The sequence below is a fragment of the Peromyscus eremicus genome, chromosome 5 (genome assembly GCF_949786415.1).
Source record: "Peromyscus eremicus chromosome 5, PerEre_H2_v1, whole genome shotgun sequence".
Lineage (NCBI taxonomy): Eukaryota > Metazoa > Chordata > Mammalia > Rodentia > Cricetidae > Peromyscus > Peromyscus eremicus.
Window position 1 is genome coordinate 72,369,857 of NC_081420.1, and position 15,264 is coordinate 72,385,120.

Genomic DNA, 15,264 nt, shown 5'->3' on the forward strand with positions numbered 1-15,264 from the left:
CCTGCCGGCATCATAGATTAAGTAATAATTTTCTGAACCCAGATAGGAATGAAAATGACCCAATTAGAGGAAATATAATAAAAAAAGACCAGTCAGATTTTTATCAGTGTGTTTTGTTCATCTCTGGCTCACATTGCTCTCCAGATGTGTCTCATAGAAGGCAGTAATGATTAGGAGTGTGGATCAAGAGGACTGACATTTCCAAAGGCTGTATTTCTTGTCAACAACACTGTGACTCTCCTGACTTTGGTTTCTAGACTAATTCTATTTTTATTTATTTTGCATTGGTTTAATAGTCTAGAGCACATTTTAATAATGGATCATGCACACATATATATGACTTGGAGATGCCAATTTGAGCCTCTTTGAAGGATGGGATGTTTCCTCTTATAGCTGCTCCCAGGTCTCCTTCTCTTGCTGCTAATAGACAAAAGTGATCTGAGTATTTGACATATTATTATTAGTTAAGGGATTAATTCAAGACAATTTAAGAATAGAGAGGGGGAAAAAGGGGGCATTTTGGACACATGAAATCCAAATGCTTTGCATTGGCAAAGTCACTGTTGACATTAAAAGTAGCCATCTCCACGTCTTTTGTAGCTATTCTTTGTTTTTGAGACTAGTTCTCACTACATAGTCCAGGGGCTCCTTGAACTTGCAATCCTCCTGCCTCAGCCTCCTGTATGCTGGGATTCCCAGTGTGCACCACTATGCCTAGTTTAACCATTCCTCCTCACCTCCTGCCTTAATTAGCACTGTCCTTTCAGAGATGGTTTTCCGGGATGCTCCAGGATAAGGGGGACCTCCCTTTTCTAGTCGGCCAGCTGAGGTGGGAACTTAGAGCTGCGCAGGCACAGGCTGGCTCCCAGGCAGCCCTTCCGCTCTCCCTCCCCTTCATGGTTTGGTGGGCAAAGGATCCGGTTGCCATGACAACCTCAGCAGCCATTTCAGGCTAGAGGGAACATTCCCTAAGGCTCCTCTCCATCTGTGTGTCCTTGGCGATCTCTCCTGCCTTGGTGAAGGAGGTGGGGAACCACTTCCTCCAGGGATCTCCCCCAGCTCGGCGATGGTAGAAATGGGCAGGGGAACGGCGTTACCATGGCAGCATCTCCTCTAGTTCTTCCATTCAAAGAAAGCCCGGCTCAAGGGATCTGCCTGGTGCTCCCAAAGGCAAGTCAGCAAGGAACTGCATTATCATAATGGCTTCCACAGGATCCTTCCAGGAGAGGAGTTGTTGGCATTGTGGGGTGGCAGCTGGAGGCTGGGCAGGAAGGTTGGCTAGCGAGGCTCCAGTGTCCAGGGACCTTATTGCCATGGTCAATCCCCAGTGGAAGGGACCAGGAAGGTTTCTCTCAGCAGCTCCAATGCCACCGTGTAGGCCTGCTCTTGCTCCCCTCTGCTCCTTTCATCCTTCTCTGCTACTGTCACATCTCCCGGTTGCCAGGATCTCAGCAACAAAGCTTTTCCTCCTCTTAAGACTTGATAGAGGCTAGGATGCTGTCTTCCTGGGCTTGGAGCCTTTCATGGATTGAATCTTGTTCCAATCTATTCTTACCAGCCGAGAGACCACGAGTGAGTCATGTACTCTTTCTCTTACCCATTTTCTTATCTATAGGAGGAAAAAAAAATGTCTCCATTGCCAAATTGTGCTAAGATCGAGAGATAGTGTATAAAAAAGTATTTTGTCAGGACTCAGGCGTTTGGGGGAACCTTGGTTATTTTGGCAACTTTCATTCCCACAGGACACTCTTAATTGAGTGACTCAGTTGGTTAGTCATTCACTGGATGAATATGCAGCTCATTATAATAATTTCTCCTTTATGGTAGCTTCTCCATCTAGGTGCATTCCTTGCCCCATCTGAGCAGTGGGATACTGCTCCTTCCAAGTACGATTCTGAGGATTAAATAAAGTACCGAATATAAGTGTACTTTGCATGCCCAGACAGAAAGTCCGTGTGCAGTTAATGGTCATTATTGTAATGGATTGTCTACTGTGTGTTCTTGTAGAGTTTTCCTCTCAAGGCTTGAGTATGTTCACAGCTTTGGTTCTAGTCTATCAACTCATGTTTTCAGTACTCCCCTCACCCCCCAGTGCTGGTGATTGAACCTAGGCTCTCATGCAATCTAGGCAAACAGTCTGTCACTGAGCTGTATTCCTGTGATAATTCATCTCAACTGTCAACCTGATGAGATCCAGAATCACCCAGGAGGCCTGACTGGGCATGCTTACGATTCACCCACGGTGGGTGACACCATTCCCTAGTTGGGATACTGGAGAAAACGAGAGAGTAAGCTGAACTCAAGCACTCCTATTGCTTCCTGACTGCAGATGCCACATGATCAGCTGCATTAAGCTTCTGCGGCCATGACTTCCCTGCTAAGATGGACTGTGGTCTTAACTGTGAGCCAGGATAAACCACTCCTTCTTTCTTTATGTTGCTTCCATTGTATTTTATCCCAGCAACAAGAAGTAACCAGGACAATACTGAGCCTTCTTTTTACTATTATTTTGAGACAAGATCTCCCAAAGTTGCCCAGTCTGGCCTTAACCTGCACTCCTTCTGGCCCAGCCTTCTGAGTGGCTCGGATCACAGACCTGCATCACCATGCCTGACTCTTTCATACATTTGTTTGTTTTTGAGACAGAGTCTCTCTATTATGAAGCCCTGGCTGTCCTGGAACTCACTACATAAACCAGGCTGACCTTGAACTCACTGAGATCCCCTTGTCTCTGCCTCCCAAGTGCTGGGACTAAAGGTGTGCACCATCATGCCTGGCCTCTTTCATACTTTTAAAGGCTGAAAATTTACAAAAATATGGACAGGGTCATAAAATCTCTGCAGCTAGTGGCTATGACCTGTAGCAACAGTTTGACTTGGGCAGAAATACCCAAACCTTCCCCAACCTTCTTTACTCAGTGGTGGGCTGGCAAATTTGGCCTGGGGTTTTGGAGCAGGGGCAAATAGTTTGAAGAAAACCTCTCTTCCTGCCTCATCTTTCCTTCTTTATGTCTTTCCACCTATCCCCACCAAGGGTCACTATCCCTTTGCTGGCATCCTGGGGACTCTCATCCAAGCCTGCCCTGCCTCTGGTGATACCACCAGCTCTCAGACCTTTGCCATGTCCTCTCTTCCTCCAAGTTCACCTGACCCGTCAGAGGCGAGTTCTTTCAAGTCCAACTCAGCGTTCAGCAGCCTAATCAATAATTTATAGATAAGACATTAAAAAGTAATGAACACTTAAAACACCGCCCCACCCAGAAAATATTTTTGCAGTTCAACCAAGGCTTTCAAAGGCTTCACTCCTAATCCCCGGTGAACGCTTTTATAACTACATCAGCCTGCGGTGACTGACTCCTCTCCCTGAACTACTGCTACACTTACAGCATTTCAGATTTAATTGTACTTTAGTTATCTCATGTGCTAGTCTGTTCTCCCCAGTGAAAGTGTACATTTCTTGAGGGCAGGAAATTTTTTTTTAATAGCAGTAGAATTCAGCATAAATGGAACACTCAGTAATTTTTTTTAACAATTGATTAATTATGGGTAGAAGTTTATCAACCAAGAAAATGTCTTTTTAATGTACGGAGTTAGATTTGCAAAGTGGACGCCACTCACTTCTGACCACAAAGACCCTTGCGATTCTGTGTTTATACACTTCTCCCCAGCAACCCGTGTAAATCTGAGTAGGGTGACTATTCCACTTATTACCTTGGCATTCCGAGTGAGATAGCTTTAAGAGAATTCTTAGGCTAGCTCTGTATAAACGTACACCCAAAGAGGCAGTCTCAGACTTGTAAATATACTGTATTCAAAATGTCTAATTATTTCTGATAAACCATTGGATAGCTTAGTTCCAGGAAGTTCAAGCTTAAAATAGATCCTATGAAAGGAAGCGATGCGTAATGGAATTGCATTTTCCCTATTGATTAGATATTTTTAAGATGTGCCTTTTGCTCAAAACCAAAGGACAGAAAATAAGAAATACATCCTCCAAAATAGTTAAGTCAGAAAGAAGGGGGAAAAAAACCCTCACCAGAAGATAAAGAAAAAAAATAAATGCTTGAATTAGCTAGGCTACCTCAATCTGTAAGGAATTTCATTTTCCCTGTTGGCAATAGAGAGGATAAACTTCAGACACAGAGTCTCTCTAGTAAAAGGCTACAGGTCTCCAGCTTCCTCAGGTATAAATGAAGGCAATGTTAATTTCTCACAGCTTGCAATCATCAGAACGTGTAAGGGAGACTATTCTCAGCAGTGACATTCAATGTATCAAATTACATTTTGTGAAAATTAAGTTAACATGCCTTTTAAAAGGCAGGATATTGGACTGGGGATGTAGCTCAGGGCTGGAGTGCTCACCTTGCACAAGGCCCTAGGTTCAAACTGTACCAGAAGGAAGGAGAGGGGCAGGCCATTAGCTCACAAGGTCCAGATGAATGTACTCTGCAATGCCAAGAAGCCGAGCTTTCCCCATGGGGCTGTTTGAGGAGTTGGAGTGTGCTCAGTCCCACCTCAAGGCAGGCAGAAGGACTCAAGTGCAATTTTCCCTTCAGGAATTCAGTATCGAGAACACAGGGCCATCAGATGAAAAGGTGGGAGACAAGAGACGTGGTCCCATTGCCTTGGTCCTGCTACGTAGAAGGTGTGGGAATAGGACATACCACAGGTACTCCCATACTCACCCCACAGTCCCGTTTAAGACTGTAGCATCCGGGTTCCAGTTTCCGGGATTGTTGGCGCTGACAAGGTTCACTGTGGAGTCCTACTCAGACCACTCCCAGCAGCCAGAACTGACTGGCCTAAGCTGCTCTGATCAGAGTAACCTTCACTAATTTGAAAGTAGAGGGTGGAGTTGCCTCAGTTTGTACTCTGAAGGACCATCCCGACTCTAGAGGTCCTGTGTGATGATGGTTGATACTGCCATTCGGGTGACGACACTGCAGCTCGATGCTTCCCTTCTCCTCTGGCCCCTCTCCCCATGATCTCTGGTCCTGGTAGTACCCTCCTGTGGTAGTTTGAATGTAATCTGGCCCCATAAACTTATGGGGAGTGGCTCTGTTAGGAGGTGTGGCCTTGTTGGAGGAAGCGTGTTACTGTGGGGGCGGGCTTTGAGGGTTCCTATGCTCAAAATACGCCCAGTGTCATACCACTTCCTGTTGCCTGCTGGTCTAGATAGAGGTCAGTCTCCACTCTCAGCTCCTTCTCCAGCACCGTGTCTGCCTGCATGCTGCCATGTCCTGCCATGATGATAATGGACTAAACCTCTGAAACTGTAAGCTGCCACCTCAATGAAATGTTTTCCTTTATAAGAGTTGCTGTGGCCGTGGTATCTCTTCACAGCAATAGAAACCCTAAGACAGCTCCTCACCCCAGACTCCCTCATGAAAGTCTCATCTCAAAGTCTTCCCTCCTCCCCCCTGGGACAACTAAACTATAACAGCATCTTTTAAATTTTGAATTAAGACTGAGATTCTTCTACCAGAAAAGTTTACCTTAGATTGTGGAGTCATACAATGGAACAGGGCAATACTAACTGACTTTATAGAAAAAGAACTGAGACCACAGGAGGTTAGAGGGCTAAAGGCAGGTGGAGATGCTTCAGCATGGGCAGAGCAGACGCCAGGAAGGTGAAGCCCAAACCATGTACTCCTGGACACCTCCATGAGGAGAGGCAGGTATCCAGGGAACAGGTGTCAAGGGACTTGCCCGCTTCAGTGAGTCAAGGGATGGGAAGGAGCAACCAGTCCCTACTGAGCTGTTGGAGTTGTGTGTGTCCTGGTTGCATGGCTGGTGATCTTCCTCCAGCATTTTCCCTTTCATATTAACTGTGTTACAAAATAGATAATGTCTCAGGGAAGACTGAGGAGCTAAAGAACCCTCCAGGCTTCTGTAGCTCAGGCTGTCCTGTAATAGCAATCTTACAAGGAGGGCGGCAGCTAGAGTTAACAGCAGTGAAGTCTTCCCAAACGCAGGCAGTCTTTAGTTAGTGAGCATCCAGAACTTCAATGACCCCACCATTATTGTACAGCAGTTCTCCACCTGTGGTCATGACTGTTCTGGGGGATCAAATAACCCTTTCATGGGGGTTGCCTAAGACCATTGGAAAATGTAGATATTTACATTACGATTCATAACAGTAGCAAAATTACAGTTATGAAGTAGGAACAAAGTAATTTCATGGTTGGGGGTTATCACACATGAAAAACTATATTAAAGGGTCACAGCATTATGAAGGTTGAGAATCACTGATTTAATAAGTCATACTTGTAAAATGCTTTACAGACAGTGAATTGTTTTCCCCAGACATCAATCACCATATCATTGCTTTCCTTTATTGAAAGAGTCCGAATCTATCAATTTCAGAGTCTGTAATGCACATTGCAGCCTTCCATATATCAGAAAAGCTCCCACCCAGGCTTCATAACACAATATTCAAGGGCAATATTAGTTCCTAACATCCTCAACCCCCAGCTAAAAGGGAATGTATATGTCTCAGTACCCTAAACTGGTCAGCTAATCCCACCCACGTCACCATAGTGACTGTCTTGAAGATTACTTTATTTTTAAATGTGTGGCAGTCAGCTCCCAGTATCACCTTCCTCTTGGTGACTAGTTCCAGGAGGGTCAAGTAGAGGGAAAGTTTTCATGGTGGCAGGGAGAAAAGTTTTCTCTTCTCTTAAATGGAATCATGAACAGATAGAAGGTGCATATTTACCTATCTTGTCTGAAAGGATCCCCTTCCCCCTGAGGGGTGTGTGTGTGTGTGTGTGTGTGTGTGTGTGTGTGTGTGTGTGTGTGTGATGTCTGTGTGTATGTGGCTGTTCATGTATTTGTACTCATGTGCATGTGGAAGCCAGAGGTTGACATTGGCTGTCTTCCTCTGTTGCTCTCCACTGTGTTTTTTGGAACTCATAAACTTGGTTAGGCTGGCTAAACAATGAGAGACAGGATCCACCTTACTCTGATGCTCCATTACTGGGGCCACAGACACGTGTCCATGCACTTGGCCTTTACACAGGTGCTGGGGATCTGAACTCAGGTCCTCACACCTGCATAGCAGCCATGTTACCATCTCAGAGTCATCTCCCTAGCTGTCATCTTAAAGGGGCCTAGCAGAGGATGACTTTATTTTTTCTTGCTGTGTTAGGGATGAAACCCAGACCCCATTTATACGGTGGGTAAGAGGTCTACCCTTCAGCTATATAGGAGCTCCTCATGGCCTGAGGCTGAAGCTAACACATAGCATGTGATGGCTACTATAGATCATTGACTTGCCAGGATCTAGAGTCACCCAGGAGACAAGCCTCCAGCATGGAAGGTATTGTTTACATTAGGACATGCTGTGAGGGATCTTCTTGATTAGGTTAATTGAGGTGGGAAGACTCAGTCTAAATGTGGCTTGGACTCTTGCTTGGGCTAGGATCCTGGACTGTAAAAACGGAGAAAATGAGCTGAGTTCATCTCCTTGACTCTACCCCGTTCTTCTGTACTCAGTGTGAAAAGCTTATTCAAGCCCTGCTGCCGGGCTGTGCCCATCGTGATGGACTGTACTCTTGAACTGTGAGCCCAAAAGACCTTTCCTTCCTTCCTCAAGTTGCTTTTGTCAGAGTACTTATCAAGCAAAAGGAAAATTAATTACTACCTAGAGCAGTGTGCAGTTTTTATGTTTTTTTTTTAAACTCTTTGTGGGCCCACCACCCAGCTCCCAAATAAATACATGGAGACCTTTTCTTCCTTATGAATGTGCGGCCTTAGTTTGGTTTGTTTCTAGCCAGTTTTCCTAACTTAAATTATCCCGTTTCTCTTTAACTATCTTTTGCCTCTGAGCTTTTTGCCTTCATTTATTCTCTCTCTCTATTTCTTCCCTTCTTACTGTGGCTGGCTGTATGGCTGCATGGCCGCCCCTGGCCTCCTTCTTTCCTCTTGCTCCCCTCCTCTTTTCTGGAGCCTAGATTTCTTCTATTTACTCTCTCTGCCTGGCAGCCCCGCCTATTCTTTCTCTTGCCTAGCTATTGGTCACTCAGCTCTTTATTAGACCAATCAGGTGTTTTAGGCAGACAAAATAATACAGCTTTACAGAAATAAACAAATGCAACATAAAAGAATGTAACCCATCTTTGCATCACTAAACAAATACTCCACAGCATCAACGAATGTAACACATCTTCAACTGATATTCCACAACAGCAGTGGTTCTCAACCTTCCTAATGCTGCAACCCTTTAATACAGTTCTTCATGTTGTGGTGACCCCCAATCATAAAATTATTTTGTTGCTACTTCATAACTGTAACTTTGCTACTGTTATGAATTGTAATGTAGATATCTGATATACAGGGTATCTGGTATGCGACCCCTGTGGGTTGAGAACCACTGACCTAGAAGAAGGCAGAGTAGAGGTGATTTCTGCAAGGCTGATTAGATAGCATTTGATTTTCACCCTCTAGGGACACTTTTCACTGACACACGCTATGCATTCTCTTTGTTTCGTGGCAGGACTTGAACACGCTTCTCATGACGGTTGCTTCCTGCGTGTGGGATCCTTTCCTGTGCAGTCCTAGTTACAATCTAGGAAGAGAAATTTCCAAGTAGGAAATAAAACTTGTGAGAAAGAAATCCAAAAGCCCAGCTCAAAGAACAACCACAGATGGGTTTTATGCAGCACTTCTGGCTTGTGTTGCAGGACACATGTGTTGGCCTTTGCGCACACTAAGCTTCTCTGTGTGGGTTCATAGTATTTGTGAGCTGGAAGGGCAAAGGCAATACAGAAAATATGTGGCATGCGTGGCACCTGATGAAATGTTTGCATCCCAGTGCTGCTTAAAAACAAGAGGGGATCCAAGTAAATTCGGCTCCTATTGCTGTCTCAAGCACATCCTCCACATTGGACAATATGACACTGTGAATTTTGGGACTAGAAAGCAAACTCCTGTGGCCAGATTTTTTTTACCTTGTTAAATCTCTAGCAATGGGCACAGTTTCCAGCCCCGAAAGAAAGCACCAAAACATTTGTTGAACAGACTTTAGGTTTGGAACTACAAAATGCTGGTGGTCACTAGAATTTCACAATTCTGTTTTTCTTCAGAGCTGTATTTTATACTCGATCCTTTCTTTCTCCAGCTAGATCTCTTCTACCACCTACTTTTTAGCCTCTCTCTCTCTGGGCTTTATGGTTCTATCTCCAAAATCTCAAATCTGCCCCCTTTATGCCACCTCCGCCATCTGACTCTCTGATTTTTCTGTTTCTGTCTTGTTCCTCTAGAACTGTGAAAAATCTGTCTTCATTAACAAATGGAATGGTTTCTAAAAGCAAATAAATAATACAGCATGCGTGCTTGGATCCTGCTGTATTTCTTGTCTCTAAACATTACCTAACATTAGCAGGTCCTCAAAACAGTTTTGGTAAATGAATGATTGCATGTAAGAGTGAGTCGCTGTGTATGTTTGGAAAGAGACCTCATCCTTAGGATCTTTCCTCTCCTCTCTTCTCTCCTCCCCTCTCCACTCCCTCTTCTCTCCCTTTTTCCCCTCCCCTCCTCTCCCTTTCCTTTCCTCTCTCCCTTTATAAACACACACACACACACACACACACACACACACACACACACACACACACACATCCCTCTATTTCTCTATGTCTCTTCATGTGTTCTCTACTTAGCCTGAGAAGTATGGAAACTTGTCCTTTGAGGTGGTCCATATTTCTGTCTCTAAGGATGGTTTTGTAGCTATAAAGTTGTTTATTTGCTTTATGCTATTTGAGAGGACTATGTTCATTTATATCTTACATTATAAGCATTTACATTAGGCTAACTTTTTATTCTATCTACAAGTTGTTTCTCTCTAAAAGCTGAAGTGTGGTAAACTTTTGGAGAGCTTGGTAAAGCAGGCTTTTCTAGAATGATGGAGGGGTGTGAGTGGGATGAGGCAATGATGATGGGATCCCGGAGGGTGTTCTGAATAGGATTGCTGGGACTTTCTGCCTATGCCCTGGGGTGACTGCCAGTGGTCATTGTGCTGAAAGAAACAAGGAAATGACACTTCTCTAAGCTACTCATAAAGTTAGTCATAATGAATTTTGAGTTAGGCAATAATCATCTCTTCTGATGTGACCTTATCTTGGCAAATAATTGCCACTTCTAAGCAAGATGATAAAGGGTCTTTCATTTCTATTAGACTAAACAGCAGAATAACAAGGTTACAGGCAATGTTCCTCGCTCAAGACATTTTGAATGTAGAATGTGTATTTCCTTAAGAGAGTAAACAATGATTAGATGGCTGGCAATGTGTTCTGAGTCTGGTCTTTTTGTCCATTGGCCAGCTGACATTCAGGAGAACCTACTCATGCATAGACATGTATACCTATAATCCTACCAGTCAAGAGATTGAGGAAGGAATACTGTAAGTTCAAGGTCAGTGTAGACTACATAGGGAAACTTCTATCTTAAAAAAAGAAACCAAATTAAACAAAACATCTGCCATTTATACAAATATGTAATTCATATAAAAGTTATCTGTTTTCTATGTATGTATGAGAATTAAAATCATATGTCATATTACTCTATGGCGATTTGAATGAGAATGGTCCACATAGGTTCATATGTTTGAATACTTGGTTTCCAGTTAGTGGAACTATTTGGGAAGGAATAAGAGGTATGGCCTTATTGGAGGAGGCGTGTCACTGGGGGCTGGATTTGAGTTTTCAAAAGACTTGAGCCATTCCCAGTGATCTCTCTGCCTTGTAACTTGTACACCCAGACATTATCTGTCAGTTGTTTTTGCCACCATACATTTCTCAGCCCTCATGGACTCTAACTCTCTGAAACCATAAGCTCAATTAAATGCTTTTTTTTTTTTTAATAAGTTGCCTTGGTCATGGTGCTCTGTCTCAGCAACAGAAAAATAACTATGACACTTCCTTTTTTTGATAATGTTGGAGATGGAACCCAGGGCCTTGTACAAGCACTCAGCCATTGAGTTACAACACCAGTCCTTATGAAAATATTTAAAAATTTTTAATATAATATGAATGCTCTACATATACACATTTCTTTTGACTTTTAATAGTATATTTTATTGTATACACACATTTATATAATAAAATATTTAATATTTTATATTAGATAATTTTCTACTTTTAACTATTATAGGTAATACTAAAATAATATCTTTGTAGAAAATTATTTTTATGTATTCTTTCTTTATATAGAATTTTGTAAGCTTTTGCTACACACTGTCCCGTCTTACCTCTCACATCTCTAACCCCTCATGTAGTATGTGATTATCTACTTGTCTCCCACCCCACCCCCTTTTTACAGGTTTTACTATGTAGCGCAAGATGAACTTGAATTATGGATCTTTCTGCCTCGCTTCATGAGTGCCAGGATCATAGATGTGTAATCTTTTGATTTTGTCTTTATTAATATGAAACATAGATGTATTTATTCTTGTTTGATTTTGCTCTCTCAGTAACAGCTCTGATTCTCTGTTAATCCCTTCCTAGACATAGTCCCACAGCTCTCTTTAGCCTAGCCTCTGAGGTGCCTTACTTTCTTGTCCTTGATCTGTGAGGACAGGATCTATCTCGTCTGATTATCTGGGAGACCTTTAAGGAATGACAAATGTCAGCCCTTCATGGTTCCATTTTAGAAGTTTGCTTTCTATTTTCCTGTCCAGCACTGCCCAGGATGCTATAAGACTGGCACTAGTTCAGGGGACAACCCCTCAGTCCTGACCAGAGACAGGAGGACCTTGGGAGTCCAGGGGAACAAGTCCATATTCTATCTCATGTATACTGCCCAGGTCCTGCCTGGCATGGCTGGAGTTTGGCTGTGAGTCCCCCCCCCCCCCGCCCCAATAACCTGCAGTCTAGCTCTTCTAGTGATTTTCTTCTTGTATTAGCTTTCAAATGCATGCACAGAGACTCTTAAGCTGTAATTCCCCAGATTCATTCTTTTCTTAATTTTCACATTGTGCTTTGCCTCCAAGGTCATCCATTACGTATGCACTCCCTCCCACCCTCCACCTCCCCTATCCCTTCCACCCTCATTCTGTTGCTGTTGGTCAGAGGCATGAGCAACAGCTCACATCATCCCTGGTCCCTCACGCCATCCCTGGCCTCTGATGCATCACTTTAATGACACTGTTGACACCTACGCAGCTCTCCTGAAATTCCTCCATTAGTCATTCCCTCGGTCAGGGCTCCTGAGGTCCTTTTAAAATTCATAAACGCTCTGCGGGAAGGTGGTGCATCTAGCCACTTTTTAGCTATTAGTTTGCTTAATCAACTAGGTTCAGAGAACAGGGCTGTGAGGCAATTAATAAAGTGGTTAGGGAAATACGAAGCAATGCCCTGGAAGATGTTTAAGCAAGGACTGAGCAGCCTCAGAATGGGAGAAGCTATCCAGTGATGAGAGACTGGAAGTCAGCTCCCTGAGGAGATGGGAGGAAGCATGGACAGGCAACACTCTGCTGCCCTGCCTTTTCCCTTTACAGATTTAAATTGAAGGGGGGTAGTTAACCATGTGACTTTTGAGGAGTAAATGAGAAAACCCTTAACTTTTCCGTGATTGGGCTAGGGAGCTGGCTCAGTGGGTGCTTGCTGTTCAAATATGAGTTCAGATCCCCAGCATATGCATACCAGGTATAGTGGTATGTGTCTGTATGGAGACAGGAGTATGGAGACCGTGGGCAGCTCTCTGACTAGCGAGTCTAGCTGAAATGGCAAGTCCAAGCCCCAAGTTCAGTGAGAGAGACTTTGTTCCAAAGTGGAGAGTGATAGGCGAAAACACCTGATGTCAATCCTTGTCTGGCTTTCGCACATGCCTGGCAAGATACATCCATAGCACAGACACAGATGCAGAAACACACACATGCACATCCATCCATGTGCATGTGCTCATGAATGCAGGTGTACACACACACACACACACACACACACACACACACACACACACTTTACATTATCAACAACATAAATAAGAATTGTTAAGGAAAAAAAAAAGAATTGCTATGGGCCCTTGAGGGAGGCACCAATGAAGATTCTTTACACGGTTGAATACCAAATTTCTCATTTTCACTTAGGAGCCAAAAGGGAAAAAAAATCTTTTTGTGTTTATGTTTTCGGGCTTCTACTGCTGTGATAAAACACCATAAACACAAGGAACTTGATGGGGAGAGGGTTTAGTCCAGCTTATACCCCTCAGGTCTCAGTCTGTCATTCAAGGAAATCAGGGCAGTAACTCAAGGCAGGAACCTGGAGGCAGGAAGTGAAGCAGGGGTCATGGAGGAGTGCCACTGCTGGCTTTCTCCTCTGGTTTGCTCCGTTTGTTTTCTTATATATCCCAGGACTACCCACACAGGGGTGGTACTGCCCACAGAGGGCTGGGCCTGACCACATCAATCATCAATCAAGAAAATGCCCTACAGACTTGCCTACAGGCCCATCCTAGGGAGGCATTTTCTCTATTAAGATTTGTTCTTTCCAGGTGACCCCACCACCCACCCACTAGGGTCAAGTTGACATAAAACTAGTTAGCACAGTCCATCACTGAGAGAAGTCAGGGCAGGAACAACAGGCAGGAACCTGGAGGCAGGAACTGATGCAGAGGCAGTGGAGGAGTGCTGTTTTACTGCCCTGCTCCTCATGCCTTGATAAGCCTGCTTTCTTATAGTACCCAGGACCACTACCACAGGGATAACACTGCTTACACAGAGCTGAGCCTCCCAATATCAACCCAGAAAATGTACCACAGGCTTGCCCACAGGCCAGTCTAGTGGGAGCATTTCCTCACACGAGGTCCCCCTTTCCAAAATGACTCTAGCTGTGTCAGCCCGACATAAAACTAGCCAGTACAGTCTGTGAAGTTCGTATATAGTCATATGACAAAAATGTCAGGTGAGAAAATTATATTTATTCATTCTTAGTTCAAAATAAAAACAATTAAATGTGAAAATTTAGAGTCAGGTCAGGAGTATTGACTTAATCCTGTCTACAGAAAGGAATTTCTGAAGAAATGATGCAAAATGGCCTTTAGCTTACAAACATGGCAGTCCCTATTCCCTCCTTAATTGGAGTTTAAGTAACTTTCCGTAAGTGAGTTACCCATGGTCAACTGTGGTCAAGAACATCCTATGGAAAATTCCAGAAGGAAACAATACACAGACTAAAAGTCCTGCCGCTCTGAGACTTATTTGAACACAAATGTTCAAATCACCCTGGTAGTCAGTCTGATGGCTTTGATGGCTAAGTGACTGACTGGGTACAAAGTGTGGGTGAGTCGTATCCTGAGTGGGATGGAGCAGGGAGGTTGCAGACCTCATTGTTCTCTTCAGACTGCTTCCTGGGCTTCAGTGGAGACGGCTGATGCTAACCTAGTGTGATGACACATGCCCGTGTTATTCACTCTTCTCATCACATCAGTGAGCTATTGTATTGCCCCTCATCGTCACAGGAAGAGGATGAGTACAGTAAGACTCTAATCAAGGCTGACAGTAGTGGCTCACATCTGTAAGCCCTGAACGTTGGGGGTTGACATAGGAGGATTGTCACTGGTTCAATGTCTTCCTGGGCTGCATAGTGAGACTGTGCCTAAAACAACAACAACAACAACAACAACAACAATAACAACAACAACAAAACCAAACAAGCCAGCAAACAAGCAATGACACTATAATAGGGCACAGTGCTGTAATTGTTAGATTTTATTATGGTGTTATTATTACCTACTGTGCCTAATTTATAACAAACTTTGTCACTGGGTTGAACGTATAGGAAAAATCATAGTGTGTATAGGGCTGAGGACTAACGGTGGCTCAGGCATCCATTGCGGGTCTCCGTGGATAAGGGAGACTGCTGCATTGCTTAGAGAATGAGTAGGCACAGCAAACACACTGGGAGTGGACAAAGTTTTGTCAGAGAGCCCAGCTCATCATGATGCCAGTGAGGCCCGAGGAACTCAGTGAGGGCAGCAGTGGAGGGCACTGTGCTGTGTGCTGTGTGGGAAGGCGTTTGAGTTCTGCTGCTCTTGTGACTTGGCAGGTGGAACCTTTAGGAAGCGGAGCCCAGTGAGAGGTCTTTACAACATAAGGAATGCACTTGAAGGAGGTTATGGGACCTCAGGCCCACCCTACTCCATTGCATACCACTGCCACCATGTGCTACCACAGTCCTACAGCATTGGGGCCAACCAGTCATCTGTCAAAACCTCCAAAACTGAGAGCCAAATAAATGCCATTTCGTAGGAAGTTGATTACATCAAGTAT

At 44.0% G+C, this 15,264-nt stretch overlaps 1 long non-coding RNA gene across 1 annotated transcript; it reads right to left on the reverse strand.

Annotated features, from left to right (window-relative positions):
- Nucleotides 1–245: 245 nt before the first annotated feature.
- LOC131910556 (uncharacterized) lies at nucleotides 246–4,746 on the reverse strand. Its single transcript, XR_009379158.1, has 2 exons — nucleotides 4,685–4,746; nucleotides 246–1,894 (listed from the first exon to the last, which is right to left on the reverse strand). It is a non-coding gene; the product is annotated as an uncharacterized LOC131910556 (long non-coding RNA).
- Between the last annotated feature and the right edge of the window lie 10,518 nt (nucleotides 4,747–15,264).